This window comes from Macrotis lagotis, chromosome 1 (assembly GCF_037893015.1).
Source record: "Macrotis lagotis isolate mMagLag1 chromosome 1, bilby.v1.9.chrom.fasta, whole genome shotgun sequence".
NCBI lineage: Eukaryota > Metazoa > Chordata > Mammalia > Peramelemorphia > Peramelidae > Macrotis > Macrotis lagotis.
In genome coordinates, this window is record NC_133658.1 from 218,537,574 (window position 1) to 218,557,250 (window position 19,677).

The following is a 19,677-nucleotide window of genomic DNA, read 5'->3' on the forward strand; positions in this document are numbered from 1 at the left end:
GTTTCATAAATATTTATTAACTCAAATTTATGTATAAATTCTAAGATTTTCAGAGTCCTTCCCTTGCAACAACTTTGTGTTGGAAAAGTCCATTATTAATATCTGTGTTTTACAGATTAAGACATTGAAGTCAAGAGAAATTAATTTATCCACAATCACAAGATAAATGCTGGAATTAGAACTTGAACTGTGATCTTCTGATAGCAAGACCAGTGCTCTTTCACTCTATATACCATGTTTCCTCTCAGTTGATTAAGTTTTAACAATTTTATTAGTTTTTATTCAGATGATTGTAGTCTTAAATAAAAACTAAGGATTAAAATTTATTATATTTTTGCCTCAAAGAGCAAAAATCATGAATAATAGGTAGTTTTAGAGAAACAAATTTGGGGTTGTTAAGGAAAATTTTGTTAACAATCAGAGCTGTTCATAAGTGGAATGAATTGCCTTGGGAGAGAGTGGATTTTGTTGATTTATAGATCTTCAAGCTGGGATTGAATGCCCTCTCTTTAGGTATGTTGTAGCAAGAATTTTTTTCAATTCTGAGCTGGATGAATTGGTCAGCTCTCAGATTCTGTGGTCTTTATATAGTTCTAGTTGCTGTCCATCAGTTATCTTCATACTATTATGTTTTTGAAGTTCAGCTTCTACCTCCAACTCACCACCATAAATTATCTCTTATAAAGGACCTGGACTTTTGATGAATAATATTCAATATAACTAGGTTTTTTTTTAAACAATTACAAAAAATTTATTTTTGGCAATCATTTAACATGAACTTATACAAGTAAAATTTGTAGAAACAGAAATATACTTTTGTCATAACACAGATGGCAAGTGACAGAGTTTTGTTGTTGTTTTTTAGGATTTTGCAGAGCAAATGGGGTTAAGTGGCTTACCACAGCTAGGTAATTTTTAAGTGTCTGAGACCGGATTTGAACCCAGGTACTCCTGACTCCAGGGCCAGTGCTTTATACACTGCGCCACCTAGCCGCCCCTAGTGACAAAGTTTAAAAAAAAAATAACTAAATTGACCATTATATACAATTAAACGTAATTGTGCCATATATTCTTTTTTTAAATAAAAGAAAGATTTTATTTATTTTTGAAGTTTACAATTTTCCCCCTAATCTTGCTTCCTTCACCCCACCCCTCACAGAAGACAGTCTGTTAGTCTTTACATTGTTTCCATGGTATATATTTATCTAAGTTGAATGTATTGAGAGAGAAATTATATCCTTAAAGGAAGAAAAATTAAAGTATAAGAGATAGCAAAATTATATAATAATAGTTTTTGTTTGTTTTTTAAATTAAAGGTAATAGTCTTTGGTCTTTGTTCAAACTCTACAATTCTTTCTCTGGATACAGATGGTGTTCTTCATTGTAGATAGCCCAAAATTGTGCCTGATTGTTGCACTGATGGAATGAGCAAGTCCATTGAGGTTGATCATCACCCCCATGTTGCTGTTAGGGTATACAATATTCTTCTGGTTTTTGCTCATCTCGCTCAGCATCACTTCATGCAAATCCTTCCAGGCTTCTCTGAATTCCCATCCCTCCTTGTTTCTAGTAGAACAATAGTGTTCCATGACACATATACCACAGTTTGTTAAGCCATTCCCCAATTGAAGGACATTCACTTAATTTCCAATCCTTTCTACCACAAACAGGGCTGCTATGAATATTTTTGTACAAGTGATATTTTTACCCTTTTCCATAATCTCTTGAGGGTATAGACCCAGTAATAGTATTGCTTGATCATAGGGTATTGTGCCATATATTCTAAAAGTCTTACAAAATAGTTATCTTAGGTCAATAGAAGACTACTCTCCATTCAGTGTCATCATCCTGCAAGGTAGATTGCTGTATCATCTGCACCTCTTTTCTCAAGGACCTCTTTTAATACATCCTATAATTGTTTTCGTGATTAGCACCCACTTGGGTTGCTTTGGGATTTGTGCTTTGTTGACCTCAGTCACAACCCATAGTTTCACCTCTTTTACCAGCTGCAATTCCCCCTCCTTCCTTTTTTGTTGTTGTTGAGGCTTCCTGAATATCTCTGAATATCTTGGCATTGATCAATTTTTATTTCACATTTCTCAGAACTAATCTGATACAATTTTCTAATAATTTATGTTCTTCATCTGTATATGTTATAAAGCAAAAGCCTTTTCTTTCATTTGTTTTTATGATCATAGGAAGTTCAGATTTCTCAATTTCTCCAAATGCTCCAAAATATTTTTTATTCTTCATATGTATCTGTGAACATAGACTTTTTACAGGGACTCCTTTCTCTTTAAAGCTTTAACTTTTTTGAGGTCTATCAACTTGAATCCAAATTGTGTACTTTAAGTTCGAGGACCTCATTGACACTGGCAATGTATTTGAAAAACACAAATCTAAATTCCCTTGATTTTTTTTTTATGATAGAATCTCATTATGCAATATGAGAAGTATTAAGTGAGAGCCTTCTTGCTTGTATTCCATATTAGCCCTTCAATAAACATATTAATGTTATTCTATTGGGTCTTTCTTGTGTTGATTTTGGAGCCTCCAGTGAAGTCCTTGGTAGTGAAGTCGTTGACAGCCGCGGGGCAGGTGGCAGCCATGCACTTTGCATGGAGACAGATTTAGAATGGCAGCAAAAGAATCATGGTACCTTGGGGCGGCTAGGTGGCGCAGTGGATAGAGCACCGGCCTTGGAGTCAGTACCTGGGTTCAAACCCGTCCTCAGACACTTAATAATTACCTAGCTGTGTGGCCTTGGGCAAGCCACTTAACCCCATTTGCCTTGCAAAAAAAAAAAAAGAATCATGGTACCTAGTTTTTACCCAAACCTACCATGCTGTTGTTTCTTGGCCATCTTCATACCTTGCTATTTCCTACTCCACATTACTAGAACTAAAAAAGACAAATCAGTCAGTTGCTCAGCATCTCTTAACTTTCCAGATCAAAACATCCCTCCCTGTCTTCTTTCTCCTATGGTTATTGTTTTTAACCTATTAAAATGGTAAGTTCTTTGAGGTCAGGGACTGCTTGGGTTTGATTGTTTTTTCTATTTTCATACCGAGAACTTCTCAAGGTACATTTATTCATTCATCCTTTAGCTTAAACTCTTGTACAGTTTCATCTTGTTTTCTAGCAGTTAAAAAATAGACAGCATTGAATTTCATAATCTTTTACTATCTTTGACAATTTGATGGTTCTTTAGTTTGCATATTTCCTGATTTTGAACATTTTTTCATATGGTTGCTTATAGTTTGTGTTAAAGGGAGACTGATGGCTTAGCACAGTTCCCCCTCACTAAAATCCAATTCACGTGCTTGTTATGGCATCAACTCCCCTTGTGTCATGGTCTTCTTTCAGAATGAAGAACACATATCTTCACCACCACCACCACCACCACCATCACCACCATCATCATCATTTTTTTAATTTTACAGTTTTTCTCCCAATCTTGCTTCCCTCCCCCCACCTTCCACAGAAGGCAGTCTGATAGTCTTTACATTGTTTCCATGCTATTCATTGATCAAAATTGAATGTTGAGAGAAAAAGATCATATCCTTAAGGAAAAAATAAAATATAAGAGATAACAAACTTACATAATACATAAGATAACTTTTTTTAATTAAAGGTAATAGTCTTTGGTCTTTGTTTAAACTCGACAATTCTGTTTTTGGATACAGATGGTATTCTCCATCACAGATACCCTAAAATTGTCCCTGATTATTGCACTGATGAACTGAGCAAGTCCATTAAGGCTGATCATCATCTCCATGTTGCTCTTATGGTGTACAGTGGTCTTCTAGTTTTGCTCATCTCACTCAGCATCAGTTCATTCAAGTCTTTCCAAGCTTCTCTGAGTTCCCACCCCTCCTAGTTTCTAATAGAACAATAGTGTTCCATAACATACATATACCACAGTTTAAGTCATTCCCCAATTGATGGGTATTCACTCAATTTCCAAGTTTTTGCCATCCTCCTCACCTTCCCCCCTTCCATATCATTGCAATAGCTCATTGTAATAAAGAAAAATCTTATTATATGAAATATCTTAGCCTATTCCTCCTCTCCTTTTTCTTTCTCCCATTACATTTCCCTTTTATCTATTGACTCCATTTTTATACCGCAATATATCTTAAAATTCAGTTTTCTCCTGTGCTTCATCTATAAAAGCTCCTTCTACCTGCTCTATTAAGTGACAAGGTTCATATGAGTATTATCAGTATCATTTTTTTTTCTATACAGGAATACATGCAGTTCATCATCGTTAAGTCCCTCATACTTTCCCCTTCTCCTCCACTCTTTATGCTTCCCCTGAGTCCTGTATTTGAAGATCAAACCTTCTGTTCAGCTCTGGCCATTCCAACAGGAACATTTGAAATTCCCCTGGTTCATTGAAAGTCCATCTTTTTCCATGGAAGAGGACATTCAGTTTTGCTGGGTAGTTGATTCTCGGTTGCATTCCAAGCTCTTTTGCCTTCTGGTATATTATGTATATTCCAAGCCCTACGAGCTTTTAATGTAGTTGCTGCTAAGTCCTGTGTGATCCTGACTGCGGCTCCATGATACTTGAGTTATGTCCTTCTGGCTGCTTGTAATATTTTCTCTTTGACTAGGGAGTTCTGGAACTTGGCAATAATATTCCTGGGTTTGTTTGTTTTTTATCTCTTTCTGGGGGCGATCAATGGATTCTTCCACTTTTTATTTTACCCTCTGCTTCTAGGATATCAGGGCAATTTTCCTGTAATAATTCTTTTCCTGGTCATGACTTTCAGGTATTCCAATAATTTTTAAATTATTTTTCCTAAATCTATTTTCCTTATCAGTTGTTTTTTCAATGAGATGTTTCACATTTTCTTCTAATTTTTCATTCTTTTGGTTTTGAAGTATTGAGTTCTGATTTCTCATAAAATCAACAGTCTCCCTGAGTTCTATTCTTTGTCTGAAGGATTTGTTTTCCTCAGAGAGCTTTCTTATCTCCTTTTCCATCTGGCCATTTCTGCTTTTTAAAGCATTCTCCTCCTCAGTAACTTTTTGAACTGTTTTATTCATTTGACCTATGCTGGTTTTTAACATGTTATTTTCTTCAGCATTTTTTTTGGATCTCCTTGACTAAGCTGCTGACTTCATTTTCATGTTTTTCCTGCATCTCTCTCATTTCTTTTCCCAATTTTTCCTCTGTCTCTCTCACTTGATTTTCAAAGTCTTTTTTGAGCTCTGTCATGGCCTGAGCCCAATTTCTGTTTTTCTTGGAATCTTTAGATGTAGGAGCTTGTACCTCCTCATCTTCAGATTGAGTGTTTTGATCCTTCTTGGGATCACAGGCAAAGTATTTCTCAATGGTGTTCCCCTTTTTTGTCCACTTACTCATTTTCCCAGCCTGAGCCTGTTTTGGGGGTGCTTTCTGAGCTTTTGGGACAACCCCACAAGGATCTCCATGTGTGAGGCTCTGTCCTCCCTCCTGGTCTGTGAATGACCATAAGACCCCCCTCTACCATGGGCCTGAGGTGGGGGGGACCCTGCTGTTCTATGGGGGTGGGGCTAGACTGCGATCAGGATCTGAATGTGGTCAGAGCCTCAGAGTCCTGTTCCAGGGACAGAGGACAGAGTCCTGCAGTCTCTCTCCACTCCCCTCCCTAGGTTCAGTGTGCTCATGCCCTGGGGGCTCCTGCTTACTGGCTCTGCCTGCTTCTGGTTTCTGGATCTGGGCTGCCCTGCCCAAGCTTGCAGTGTGCCCTGAGGGCTGGGCTTCACATGCTCGATCTGGCAGAGGCCCCCCCCCCCCCACTGTTCCCCCCAAGTTGTGCCTGGTGCTCCCTGGAGTGTAGATCAGGAAACTCCCCCTGCTCCTGTGAGCCGAGGCTCCCAGCACCCTGGGTCTGCCTCCAGGTGGCTGAAGTTCCTTCGCTCTGGCGGGCCACCCCCTCTGGTGGGCCACCCCTCTGACCCCATGAAGCCGAGCCTTTCCGCTCTTTTCCAGGTTACCTTGGGTTGGAGAATTGCCTCACTGGATCCCTCTGTGGGTTTTATCTCTCAAAAATGTAGTTTAGAGTCCTTAGTTTATAAGTTTTGCCCCAGAGCAACTTCAAGAAGGTCCTCTCCTGTCACCATCTTGGCTCCGCTCCCTAGGTAATTTTCTTTTAAGATATCTTAAAATATGTTTAACTCCTCCCCCACCTTTTATTATCATGGAATTCTTACATTTTTTTTTCTTTGATCTTTTTTTCTGGGTCACTTGTTCTTACTATGCTTACTTTGCTTTATATTATTCCCCCCTCTCCCATTTTTAAGACTTTTGACCTTATTTTATTGTTACATATAATCATTAGCTTCTATTTGATCCATTCTAATTTTCAGGGAGTTAGTTGCTCAAATGAGATTTTGTAATCCCTTGTGCCACATTATTTCCAGTTCTTACTTCCATATCTTTTATTTCTTTTCCTTCTTTCCCTTCTTGTACTGTTATTTCATTTGCAAAAAAAAAATTTAAATTCTTGCTTCATCCCTTCTAAGAATTTTAGTTGAATTTGTAACCAAATTATCATTTTCTTTGAAACTTTGCTTATATATGGTTTAAAGTCATTCTCTTTTTTTTAAGGTTTGTGTTTTGATCATCCCATATCATTTAATGGTGGGATTCTTTTTTTGGGGGGGGTGTCATTCTTCTAGATCTTTGGACTTAGAGTTAGAGCAGTGGCTCTGTGAAATTCTAGAGGGGAAAGTCTGAATTGGTACTGTTGCTGCTTTTTTTCAGTTGTTGAATAATATCTTATTCCAGGATCTCAGGAATAATGCAGGCTTGGATGTAACCCAAAGTAAAGTCTTAATTCCTTCTCACCTCCTACCTCCCACCCTGAGTTCCTTCCAGTTTCTGACCTGCGTTTGGGCATGAACAAGAGAATGATGCTTCTGAATTCAGCCACTATCACCTGGGAAGCTCTGCTGACTCAGTGACAGAGTCATAGAGTTCCCTTTGGTCTAGATTACAGTCCCTGGCTAGTCCTCTTTAAGTTTCAAATTGGACTGAAAGCTGGAACTGAGATCTTGTTCTGCTTCTGAGGTCAGAGCCATATAGCTGCTGCTCACTTCTTTATTTACTGCTTTTTCAAAACACAGCATTGTTCTAGCTCATCCGTGTGCGCTCCTCTCCTGAATTCTCCCTGGATCTGTGACCTGGAATTGGGTTGTAGGGAAGAAACCTACCAGATGACGCTCATTCCTATTGTGGTACCCATCTATGATTGTGGTGCTTTGGTGCATAGTTTCTCCCTGAGCATTCTCTGTTTTCTCATGCCAACATGAACTAGAAAAATGACTCATTGTTACTTTTTCTTTCCCTATCAGGATTCTAGAATTTCTTTCTAGATCTTTTTGAAAAGTTTTATTTGTTTGTTTTCATGAATGATGGGGTTCACATTGTACTGCTTCTCTCTACTATGCCATTTTGGCTTCACCTCTTTTGTAGTTTATATTTGGAGCATCTGTTTGAAACTTACTATGGTTCATGATGTGAGATATTCCTCTATTCCAGTTTTTTTTAACCAAATTGCTATCTAGTTTCTTGAACCTTCTAATACTTTCTTGAATAACTAATAGAATATTTTGTGATCTAAGGTTTATTGTTTACTGTACAATAATGTTCAATCTAGTTGTTATCTAATCTATTATTCTGTTTTTTTTATAAATCTAGTATGAGATAATTTTGATAGTCACTTCTTCATGGTGTAATGTTATAGGATTGAAAGCTCCCCTTTTCTCCATTTTTCTTTTTCATAATTATCTTTGATATACTTGTCCTTTTGTTATTCCATGTGAATTTTATTATTTTGTATTTATTATTTTGATTAGCATAATAGTAAATCTGTAGATTAGTTTGCAAAGTGTTACCATATTTTCTGTTTTAGCTCAGTTTAGCTAATTAGTTCTGATTTTTTTATATGTTCTCTCTGTATACTTTGTAGGTTATCAAACATTTACTATATTTCAGTAGTGTTTTAAATGGTATTTCTCTGTGTCAGTTTTTTATAATTTATGTTAATATGGTGATGAGGTTTTTGTTTATCTTATCCATTCTAATCTTGAATTTATTTTATTTCAATTAATGCTTTTATGAATTCATTTCAGTTTTCTAATTGAACAGCATAATGTTCACAGAAATAGTTTCATTTTCTTATTCCTTTTGTTTTCTTTTGTTGTATTACTATAGTTAATATTTCTAGAACTATGTAAAATAATAATGGTGATAATGTGCAGCCCTTTTTGAATTCTTGTTCTGAATTAGGAAGATGAAAAGATTTACCCATTTTATATGTTGTACTGTTCTATCATATGTGTATAACTTATACATACTCATTGCATCACAAAACCAACAGCTCAAATCCCAGTAGATTTGTTAAATTCTATAGATTTATCTTTTCATTTTTCATTTCCTTTTCATTCCTTTTCTGTGGATTCATTCCTTCTTTTTTTTTAAATCACAAATAATTTATTCTTTCGTTAGAGTTGATACAGTTTTAAATAGCAATGAAGTACACAGTGGTAGAAAGATTCATTCCTTCTTTCTCCTTGCTTCTTATATAGCTATAAGGTCCCCAGCTCAGACCTTGCTTATTCAATATTTATGAGGGCTAAAATGAGGATCACAATCAAAGAATTCATCCTTTTAATCTCCTGTCATTTTACTTTCATAGTTTGTAGACCTAAGATCTCGGATTGGGTAGAGGAGCTTCTCCCCAAAAGAGCTGTTGTTCTGAATTGACAGAGTTCTGGTTCATCTTGTCTAAGGAGAAGTATCAGATTACCCTGTCTCTCTGCCTTGTTACCCCTAGACTGGAGTAACTCTGAAAAATCTTTGCACTAGAATGTAAGTATGACTCATTTTTAAAATTTCCTCAAAATAGGTAAAAAGATTCCTTCTCTTTTTTTTTAAACAATCATTTCCAGTGAGTTTTAGTTGAATTTTCATTTTTTATCTTTTTTTTTTGAATTTTACAGTTTTTCCCCTCACCTCCCACAGAAGGCAGTCTGATAGTCTTTACATTGTTTCCATGCTATACATTGATCAAAATTGAATGTGTTGAAAGAGAAATCATATCCTTAAGGAGAAAAAAAAATAAGAGCAAAATTACATAATACAATAGCTTTTTTTTTTTAATTAAAGTTAATAGTCTTTGGTCTTTGTTCAAACTCCACAATTCTTTCTTTGGATACAGATTCTCCATCGCAGATACCCTAAAAATATTCCTGTTTGTTACATTGATGAAATGAGCAATTCCATTAAGGTTGATCATCAGCCCTATGAAAAGGATTCTTTCTTGACAAAAGTGTTCATTATAAAGTGTACTTTGCCAGGTGTAGAACAACAGTTTTATTTTCTTCACCTTGACCACTATGCTAATAAAAATGCAATAAAACACAGAAGATTCATAAGTATTCATTAACAAATAAACATAAAACACCAATCTGTCATATGCATTATACTCTCCAAAAAAGTGAAGACATTTTTGTGGGATCTAAAATAGATATTTGTCTTTCACCTTAGATCTCTACTGTCTGAGCAGCTCCCAAGATTCAGGTTTCACAGCCTTTCAGACCTTTATTGCTTCTTTCAGCTGTGGCATCCTCGTGGTGGTACTTTTCTGAGAAGCAGTTGCTGTTTCAGAGATCACTTCCCACTGGGCACCTGGTATCTGACTCTGAAACTTTTAACTTCTTAAATTCTTGAGGTTACTGAAAAAGGAAAATCTTTTTTCTCAAGATTGCTGGTGGCTGGTCTGTACTCAAGGAAGGAAACAGAAAATGGAAACTAGAAACTGAGACTTGTGTAGACAAGCATATAGCTATATTTTACTGCCATATGGAGGTAGCCACCAGTCTCATGAAGATTGAGATAAATCTCTTGGTTCCCTCCTACCCCTAACTCCCTGAAATCCAAGGGAGAGAAACTGCTGGCAAAGTCTCAAGAGTTACTTGTTTCTCCTCAGTTTCTTTCATAGCCCACTGGACTCCTTCAGTCTACAACCTAACAGTTTTTCCAGACGATTGCAAAGTGATTTTCTTCAACTGCATTACTACACTAAATAAACTGCTGTTCCCTTTTGCCTTAGGATCACAAATAAACTTGTATGTTTGACATTTAAAGCTTTTTGTACCCTGACTTCTTTCTGCCTCTAGTTTTCTCATATATTGCTCTTTTCTTACACTTGGAGGCCCAGCCTCATTGCCTTGCCTTTGTCTCTTGGAATCCCTGGTTTCCTTAAAAGACTCACTTTAGGTGTTACCTTTTGCAGAGACTTTCCCTTTATGTCCAGCTGCTAGTACTTTCTTCTCCAAAGTTACTTTGTTTGCTTTGTATTTGGCTTCTGTGTTATAATCTGTATACTGCTGTCTCTCCCTTTAGAATGAAAACTTGAGGAACAGGAAATGCTTACTTTCATCTTTTTATCAAGAACAATTAATACTGTGTGCCTTTAGAAGAAGCACTAATGAATACTTAATTTAATGATAGAATAGGAAAGGAATAGGAATAGGGTTTGGACCTGTGATTTGATTAACAGTTAACATTATTGTAGTGTCTTTAGGTTTACAAAGTATTGTACCTATTATTATATTTGATCCTCACAATCTTAGAGGATAATATTATCCCAAATTTGCACATGAGAAAAATGAAGCAAAGAGAGAGAGAGAGAGAGAGGTTAAGTGACTTGAAGCAGGAATTGAACTAGGTCTTCTTGCTTCCATTCCCAGCCCATTATCAACTGTTCCATCTCCTGCCCCTGCCTAATAATAGTAAGTAGAATTTATACAAGCACCTATATGGCTTTTGAATGTCTTCGGCCTGCTCCTTTATTGCCTTCACGTCCCAGGAAACTCTCACTGGGAAATCTCATCATTCTTCAGATAGAAAAGGCCTTGGTGCCTGCATCTTATTGATGAGGCTTTTCCCTTCTGAGTGACCTAGAGGACAGACCAGGAGCTCCAACCGAGAGTTCACAACCTCTATTTGAGAAGGGGCCCAGCTCAATTTTCTCCCCATTTCCAAAAAGATGCACTGTTTTTGGATTTCTTCATCAAGCCCTTGTGCAGTGTAACCCTCCTTTTAGCCCCAGCCTTTTCAGCTACGTTTCTTAGGTTGTGTTCTTCCATTAGACTGTTAGCTCTTTAAGAGTAGGGACTATTTTTTTTTAAATATTTGTATCCCTAGCATTTAGCAAAATGCCTGGCACATAGTAGACAGTTATAATAAATGTTGATTATTAACATTTTAAGGTTTGCCAAGTACTTTACAAATATTTTCTCATTTTATTCTCTTAATAATTCTAGGAGGTGGGCACTATTATTATCCACATTTTACTGGTGAGGAAAATGAAGCAGACAGAAGTAAAGTTATTTGTCCAGATTCAAATAGCTATTAAGTGTTTGAGTCAGGATTTGAACTCAGATTTTCCTGACTCCAGGTCCAACATAGGTTCCACTATGCCATATAACTTCCATTTATTTCATTGATTTAGGAAACTCTGAGATAAGAAATTCCTACCAATTCTGGCTGTAGCATGTTTTCTACAATTTATAATTGCTTAGATAAATTGTCTGTTATATTCAAAACCCATTGATGAGTCCTTATTGCTTACTTTACCAAAGATACTAGGCTGCTCAAATTAAATGCTCATCTATACTCTTGCTCCCTGGTCTTAATATCTTTTTCACACTGTTTTCTCTGCCTGTCCCTACCTTGTCTCCCCTACTTATTTTATTGCTACCCAACCATTAAAGTTCTGCACAAATGCTACTTTTATTATAATAAGCCTTCCTTGATTCTCCCAGAATAATGGCTTTTGCTTCCTCATACTTTATATATGATTTTATCTGTTTTACCATTAGGTCTTATTAGTGTTTCAGTAACCTCTTATATCTCCCCCAGCACAGTTCTTACTACATAGTATGAATTTAATAAATAATTATTGAATTGAAGGAATAATAGTTTTAATTACTTCTAGAGGCAATAATTTTTCTATATAATTATTTTGCCATTGTATTTTATACTAACCTCTGTTGAAAAAGCCTAAGGATTCTGTATGCATGTTTATTTATAAAGCATGATTTGTAAAGATATTTAGTGTAATTCATTCTTAAAACTGAATAATCCCCTACTATTAGAACAACTAAAAAATAAACGTTTAGCCATTTTCTTTCTTTTTTTTTTTAATTTAAAGCAATGGGATTAAGTGATTTGCCCAAGCTCACACAGCTGGGCAATTATTAAGTGTCTGAGGCCGGATTTCAACTCAAGTCCTTCTGACTTCAATGCTGGTGCTCTATCCACTGTGCCACCTAGCCATCCCCCTTGCCTTCATTTTTTTTTAAGGTTTATTTTATTTTATTTTTTTGCAAGGCAAATGGGGTTAAGTGGCTTGTCCAAGGCCACACATAATTATTAAGTGTCTGAGACCAAATTTGAACTCAGGTACTCCTGACTCCAGGACTGGTTCTCTGTCTACTTTGCCACCATGACATCAGGGAAGAACACGTCATAACCACAATTACATGGTTGTACAGAGAGAGGAGTGTGAATGTCTTCATTCCTTATATAAGTGTTTAGTTTTTAGCTACTATTTTCTTTTTCCTTTATTTATTTTTTTGCTTTTTTAAAGTAATGGTTTCTTTTCAACATTTTCCGTCCCTTCTCATTTCTTTCTTTGTTTATAATCTTATAGGTTGAAAGGATTGAGTTCAAAAAAGGGAATCTCATAGACTCTTAAGAATTGGAGATATATTTCAATCTGAATTATGAATCACTTTGCAATAACAGTGACAAATTCTACTTTTTCTTTGAACACTCCAGTGATTCTTCTATATTAACTTGGAGATTCTTTATAATTATTATTATCATCATCATCATCATCATCATCATCATCAATTACTTGAATAAACAAATAGACAGGAATTAGCATTTATATAGTACTTTGATCCTCACAACAACTCTGCAAGGTAGGTAATAACAGCACTATTATCCTTTTTTTATAATTGAGGAAACTGAAACAAATAGATGTTGGGCCTTTCTTAGGTTGACACAGCTAAGAAGTGTGTGAGGCCAGATTTGAACTCAAGAGTCTTCTTGTCTCCTGGTTCAGTGGTTATCCACTAGCTCCTCTAAAATGTACATATACATGTGCATATATATGTATATGTATATTAATTATATACATATATACAAAAATATATGTATATGATATGTATACAAAACAAAGACATAGGTGGTATGTTTATCAAATATTCAGATAACACAAAGCTAGGAAAAATAATAAAATACAGAAAGTCAGGATCCAAAAATATCTCAACAAGCTAGAAAGTTGAACTGTGAATCTAATGAATTAAAATTTAATAAAGATCATGTGGTTGGGTTCAAATATCAATTTCAGCAGTATTTCTTTAGAAGGAAGAAATGTGGCTAGATACCAACCAGTTCATCCAAAACAATTTCTGGGATTTCAGTGGTCTGCAAGTTAAATAGGAGTTGTGATATAGAAGCAAAAACCAGGAATGCAGTTTTATGTTATATTGAGAGAAATAGTATTTAGGATGAGGAAGCTGAGAATACCACTATCCTATTTATTTATTTATTTGTTTGTTTATTTATTTATTTGTTAGAGTTTTGGGGATTTTTTTTTGCAAGGCAATTGGGGTTAAGTGACTCGCCCAAGGCCACACAGCTAGGTAATTATTAAATGTCTGAGGACACATTTGAACTCAGGTCCTCCTGATACCAGGGCAGGTGCTCTACCTACTGTGCCACCTAGCCACCCCCCCACTATGCTTTTATTCATAAGACATTCATAATATGATAGACAGTAATTTTGGATACCAAATTAAAGGAAAGACATATGAGTACCAAAAAAGATAAACTGAAAGATAAACTGAAAGGTGTCCAAAGGAGGGCAGTTCAAGATAGTGAAAGTCCTGAAGATTATGCCATATGAGGACTTGAAGTAATTTGTAATGTCTAGTTTTAGGTTGTTGTAACAAAGTGTCCTTAAACTTGGTGTCCTTAGAGTCCTGGAGGGCAAAGGGTAGGAAGTGAAAGTAGCAGAAAAGCACATTTCATCTTGATAAAAGGGAAAACTTCCTAACAGAGCTATTCAGAAATCAGAATAAGAATTTCAGGGAGGCTAGGTGGCACAGTGGATAGAGCACCAGCCTTGGAGTCAGAAGTGTCTGAGTTGGGCAAGCCACTTAACCCCATTTGCCTTGCAAAAAAACCAGAAAACAAAAACCTAAAAAAAAAAAAATAAGAATTTCATCCCATCTCCACTAAAGATTAAGTGATCTCTTGGTGGTAATAAAGAAGTGATTCTTGATCAAATACAGATTTGACTAGATGAGTTCTTAGTTCCTTTTCAAACTCAGATTCTTAAATTTCCATCAGTTCTATTTTTGGCTCTAGGACCAAGTGTAAATATTTTAACTCCAAATTCTTATTCTCTTAATGATGGGAGAATGTGCTCTAATGCTATTCATTCTGACCTTATTCCAAGAGACAAATTATTTATCTCTAGTTCTTTTAAAAATCCTCTGCTACTTATCAACATTTTTCTGACCCTTTTCACATAGAAAATGTACACTATTGTGTTATTTATTATTTGACAGGCCATAATACTTTCTGATAACCTAGCATATTTTTGCCTTTGTTAGACGTATTTTTTAAAATCTCCAATCTCCTTTAACATGCTCCTCCAGGGTCTCTTCAAGGCATAGAGTTATTAAAGGCTTTGCCATGCAATGTAAGTTTTTGGAAGTATCAGACTGGAAACTGGCCCGCCTATACTGGTGAAGAGAAGAATTACATAGCTGATAGATTTAACAGAAGAAAACACCGAGCTCAAAGAAGTGAAATGATTTGCCTGTGTTCACATAGCTAGGATCACAGCCAAGTTCCATGCTTAGGTCTCTTGACTCCAAAACCAGAGGAAATTTTATTGACCACAAAAATTCACAAAGACCATGTAATAAGTCGTAAAGGAGTTGTGATCTTCATGCTGGAGAAGGAAGGGACTGACATTAATGAAATCATGAGTCCTTGATGTATCTCTATTACATGTTAAGTTTCGTAGCTAAAAACTTGCTCACAGCTAGTCACTGTATGTATAGTATTTAAGTTATAATACAGAAAGTAGAGTAGCTTTGGTTTGGTAATACTAGGTGTGTATCTCTTCTTCCTAATTATAGTGCAATTTCTAGGAGGGGTTGATAGAAATGAATCACTGTAGTTTTCGATCATAAGTTAGTGATTTTGTCTTGACTAATGAGAGAAGTGAAGTTCTTTTTAAAATCTATTGTCCCATGTCTTATATCAGACCCTTGCTAGTATTTTTGCCCAGATTTTTAAATTCATTTACCACATAAATTTCACATTTATTTATTTTGACTTTCCCAGAAAAGAGGATTTTTCTAGTCTTTCATTGTATTACTTATTTAATATATTCTCTTTTAACTAAATTGGAAACTCTTCAAGTGGATTCTCTGATTTATACTTAGAATTAGACTATTAGGAAGTCATCCCATTGCTAACTTAAACCTCTATTTTTTGATAAACTGAAACCTAGAGAAGTGAATGCCAAAGGTCATTAAGCCCCCATGTTACCCAAGAATGCTTAGGATAATGTGAATCACCAAAGGTAGGAGGATTTTATTTACATATAATAAATGAAGAATGGTCTTCATTATATCATTTTGGAGAGCATGCTATTGTTTCTTGTGTTGATAGTGATCTGTAATTTCTTACTATATTAGGGAATTTAGTTTACTTTATTACATGCTATATATAAAGTACCTGAAACCTGAACTTTTTTATCAAGTGTCTGTTGTGTCTGAGCTTTGTGCTTTGAGACAAAGGAGATAAAAAGTTCAGATAAGATGTTCCCTCTCCTCAAGAAACTTAAGGAAGAAAAGAAATAAGCATTCATTAAGTTCCACTACATGGCAGCTGCTTTACAATTGTTATCTCATTTGATCTTCACAACAGCCCTGGGAGATAGATGCTATTATTATCCTCATTTTACTGTTGAGAAAACTGAGATGAATAGAAGTTAAGTGACCTGTCCAGGATCACACAGATAGTGTCTGAGGTGGATTTTAAACTCAGATCTTCCTGATTCTAGGTCCTATGTTCTTTTCACAGTGTCACCTGATTGTATTACCTAGTGTTTCACAGTGTCCCCTAGTAATGTTAAAAGTTAGCAGCATAACTATAATACATAGTATTATGTGAAATGTATTCAGAAAGTTAAAATAAGAGTGCTTTGTAATATCCTAAGGAGAAGAGTCATTTTTGTTCAGGATGGGAACAGGAAAAGTTTCAGGGAGGAGGTGACAATTGTATTGATCTTTAAAAGAGAAGTAGATCGAAGATGGTGAATCCATTTAAGAAAGTTGAGAGAATGATCTTAAAGTCATTTGATGGCAACAAAATAACTAGCCTCAAAGTATATAATACACAACAGTAGTTATTCTCGATGACTAATCATTGTTTACCTTTTACATATAGTGGTAGACCCAGTATTGCAGAATTTTTACATGATTTGGATGTGGCATGTAATAAGGAATATTGAAAGCTCTATATTGACTGTTCCTGTCATTTTCATTGTTTAAATGTTCTATAAGCTTTAGCCTAAGCCTTTAGTTATGATGTGTACTGCCCTCCAATGGACAGTGTTGAAAGGAAATGTATTTGTTTTTAATGCAACTTGTAAAACACATTAACCTACATTGTTGCTTCCCTAAAGATGACTTGACGTTTTAGCTTAAAGTACAATCTTCTTTCTTAGTGTTTCTTTTAAATCTTGACTATTCTACACCCTGACATGTTTATGTTAAATTTAAATATTGTTCCAGAAACTTGGGTCTGGTAAATTAACAAATTAAGTAGGTCATTTTATTTTCCCTTGCTATCATATTACCATAGAAAATGTTTCAATAATTATTACAGTTGGGAATTAAAGGTATGACATTAAATTTTCTTAAATTTAGAAATCTTGGTAAAACATTACTTTTATTTTAGCGTTTCTCTTGTTACTAATTAATAATTTTTTCAAAATTGAAGTCTGATTTTTTACAGAATTCATTATTACTAATGAATGTGCTCTTTAGTTATGAATTATGGGATCTTTAACCATTTTTCATTGTGTATGGTCAGGAGTATATATGAGAATGTATATAATAATAATAAACCTGTTTTCTAAAGTTAACTCCTTGTTCTTACATACAGTTTTCTTATTTGCTGTGGATTTTCTAAATTAATCACAGAAGGGTCAGGGAGGAGAAAAAGCAAATGAAGATTCTATTTAGAGATTAATGGTGAAAAAAATATCATATAGAAACAAATATGGGATTATGTCTTTAGGAAAGAATAAAATGTTGCCATACAGGTCTAGTAGCCAATGCTGGCCTCATTCCCAGGTTACAATACCACAGATACAACATCGGATAAAGTGGGAAGTGTCCAGACTTCAGGAAAGGCAACAATTCTTCAAGGGTTCTTTAATTGATGTTGGTTTAAGAAAACCTCTTTCCTTTTTACAAACTGTGTCCAAAAGTATTTACAGGGTCAGGTGTTGAAAAGTGAATTGTGAAAGAAAAATGTTTCAAAGCACCATTTAAAATTAGATAAGGAAAAAAGGTATTCTAAATGACAGGATTTTGAGAAGAAATTGGTTCAGTATAGACATTTCTAAACTGTGGGAAAGTGGGTGCATTGGGAAGGGCTCTTTAAAAAGGGTTTGTTTTGTTTTGATTTCTGACCTATTTTTAAATGTAATTTTTTTTGTTTTTTATTTTGTCTAATCATTTTTACAATGAAAATGTACAAACATGCAGATAATGGTTGTGGTTTAGAAATACATCATTTGTAGCCTCTTTTGATTGAACTCTACATATTAAAAAACACAACTTTTTATTCCACTCTTTTCCAACCCAACTTCCTTCTGAATGACCCAATCATTACTACTTTCTACTATTAAAGGCACAAATGATTTTTTTAAGAAATTCACTTTTTTTTCAGTTCCAAATTTTTCTCCCTTTTTCCACCTCTTTCCTGAACTATTCACTACCATCTTTGCCTTTACCAAGTTTGTGAGCTTGGTAGCATTCTTATCTTAGACTGCATAACCAGTTGTCAAATTTTTAAGTTTTCAAAGCATATTTTTTTTAAAAAATTGTTTTCATTTATTTACACATTACTAAAATAGTCTTGTTATAAGAGTAAAAATAATTCCCCCTTCCCCTACAAAAATGAAAAACCTCACAAGAAATAAAGTGAAAGAAAGAGGAAAAAATATGCTTCAGTCTTTGTTCAGATACCATCAGCTCTGTGTCTGGGGGTGGATCACATTCTTTATCATAAGTCCATCAGAGAAGTTACTTCCATATTTTTTCACAGTTGCTGTTGCTGATTGTAATTCCCTCTATCCATTCCTTCACACTACCATTTAATATATTTTCTCTCTCCTTTCACTCTGTACCTCTTCAAAAGCGTGCTATGGGGCAGCCAAGTGGTGTAACATAGAGAGCATTGTCCCTGAGGCCTGGAGACCCCAAACCCACATCCCACCCCACAGACCCAGCAACTGCCCAGTCCCATGGTGCCAGACAGGCCACCTAATCCCACTCTTGCAAAAAGTAAAAAGAAGGGGGTGGCTAGGTGGCACAGTGGATAGAGCACTGGCCCTGGAGTCAGGAGTACCTGAGTTCAAATCCAGCCTCAGACACTTAATAATTACCTAGCTGGTGGCCTTGGGCAAACCACTCAACCCCATTGCCTTGCAAAAATCTAAAAAAAAAATCTAAAAAACAAAAGTAAAAAAAAGAAAATGTCAAATCTGACTATCCTCTCCCATGATCCATAGTACCCTCTCCTCTATCACCTACATCCCCCCTCCCTCCCTTCCCCCTGTCCCCTTTCTCCCATCCCCTTCCTCTTGTTTTTCTTCTAGATTTCCATACCCTATTAAAAATGTGTGTTGTTTCCTCCCTGAGCCATTTCTGATGAGAATGAAGGCTCCCTCATTCCCCCTCACCTTCCCCCCTTCCATAACACTGCAAAAGCTAGTTCTTGACTCTTTTACATGAAATATCTTAGCCTATTCTACCTCTCCTTTCCTTTATCCCAGTACATTTCCTTTTCATCTATTGACTTCATTTTTACAATATATTATACCTTCAAATTCAACTCCTTCCTATTGCCTCATCTATATATGCTCTTTCTAACTGCTCTAATAAATGAGAAGGTTCATATGAGCATTATCAGTATCATCTCCCCATATAGGAACATGGAGTTTAACAGCATTAGATCCCTCATAATTTACCCTCTTGTCCACCCTCTCTATGCTTCACCTGATGCCTGTACTTGAAGATTAGATTTTCTGTTCGGCTCTGACTGGTTGAACTGGAACATTTGAAATTCCCCTATTTCATTGAATGTCTGTATTTTCCCCTGGAAGAGGATGTTCAGTTTTTCCTGGGTAGTTGATTCTCAATTGCATTCCAAGCTCTTTTGCCTTCTGGAATATTATATTCCAAGCTCTTATAAGTCCTTAATGTGGTTGCTGCTAAGACCTGTATAACCCTGACTGTAGCTCCATGATATTTGAATTGTTTTGTTTGGCTACTTGTAATATTTTCTCT

The 19,677-nt window shown here is 35.6% G+C and overlaps 1 protein-coding gene and 1 pseudogene across 5 annotated transcripts in view; one reads left to right on the forward strand and one right to left on the reverse strand.

Annotated features, from left to right (window-relative positions):
• Window positions 1–19,677, forward strand: part of TAF1B (TATA-box binding protein associated factor, RNA polymerase I subunit B) — a 111,945-nt gene that overhangs the window by 37,171 nt on the left and 55,097 nt on the right. The gene's annotated exons all lie outside the window — the stretch shown is intronic.
• On the reverse strand, window positions 1,900–2,609 carry LOC141504385 (heterogeneous nuclear ribonucleoprotein D-like pseudogene; annotated as a pseudogene).